Source organism: Grammomys surdaster, unplaced genomic scaffold (genome assembly GCF_004785775.1).
Source record: "Grammomys surdaster isolate TR1022 unplaced genomic scaffold, NIH_TR_1.0 324, whole genome shotgun sequence".
In the NCBI taxonomy this organism is placed as follows: domain Eukaryota; kingdom Metazoa; phylum Chordata; class Mammalia; order Rodentia; family Muridae; genus Grammomys; species Grammomys surdaster.
In genome coordinates this window covers 569,295-569,858 of record NW_021604743.1, presented here as the reverse complement: position 1 = coordinate 569,858, position 564 = coordinate 569,295, and the positions used below count along the sequence as shown (strand labels likewise).

General features: G+C 38.5%; 1 protein-coding gene and 1 long non-coding RNA gene across 4 annotated transcripts in view; one reads left to right on the top strand and one right to left on the bottom strand.

Moving 5' to 3' along the window:
- The window catches only part of Dtnb (dystrobrevin beta), a 204,225-nt gene that overhangs the window by 180,956 nt on the left and 22,705 nt on the right, over nucleotides 1-564 (top strand). The window lies entirely within an intron of this gene.
- Nucleotides 1-564, bottom strand: part of LOC114630014 — a 4,711-nt gene that overhangs the window by 3,364 nt on the left and 783 nt on the right. The gene's annotated exons all lie outside the window — the stretch shown is intronic.

Genomic DNA, 564 nt, shown 5'->3' with positions numbered 1-564 from the left:
AAAAAAAAAAAAAAAAAAAAAAAAAGAAGCTCATTTGACTGGGTCAGCCAATTTAGGGTTAATCATGCCCAGAACCACCATGAGTCTAATTAAAGGACCTTGCCAGCTCTCTTCAGTGTTGTATTTCCAATCTCTGACCTAGCCTGCTGAACTGCAGATACTCAATAAATATTTGCTGAGGGAAAACCACCATTAACCAGAAGACTGCACAAGTTAATCATTGTATTAATTGTAAGGAACATAACCAGTTCAAGTGCCTATGGCAACAATTCTGGCCCAGCCATTCTCAAGTAATAGGCAGATCCATTCAGGAGACTAATTTGTGACTCAGAAATCCTCTTTACAACAAGGAATCAGAAAAACGAATTTTAGCTCTGTGTGGTGACACATACCTTTAATCTCAGCACTCAGGAGGCAGAGGCAGGTGAATCTCTATGAGTTAGAGGCCAGCCTGGTCTACAGAGCAAGTTCCAGGACAATATATAGAGACCCTTTGTATAAATAGATAGGCAGATAGATAGATAGATAGATAGATAGATAGATAGATAGATAGATAGATAGATA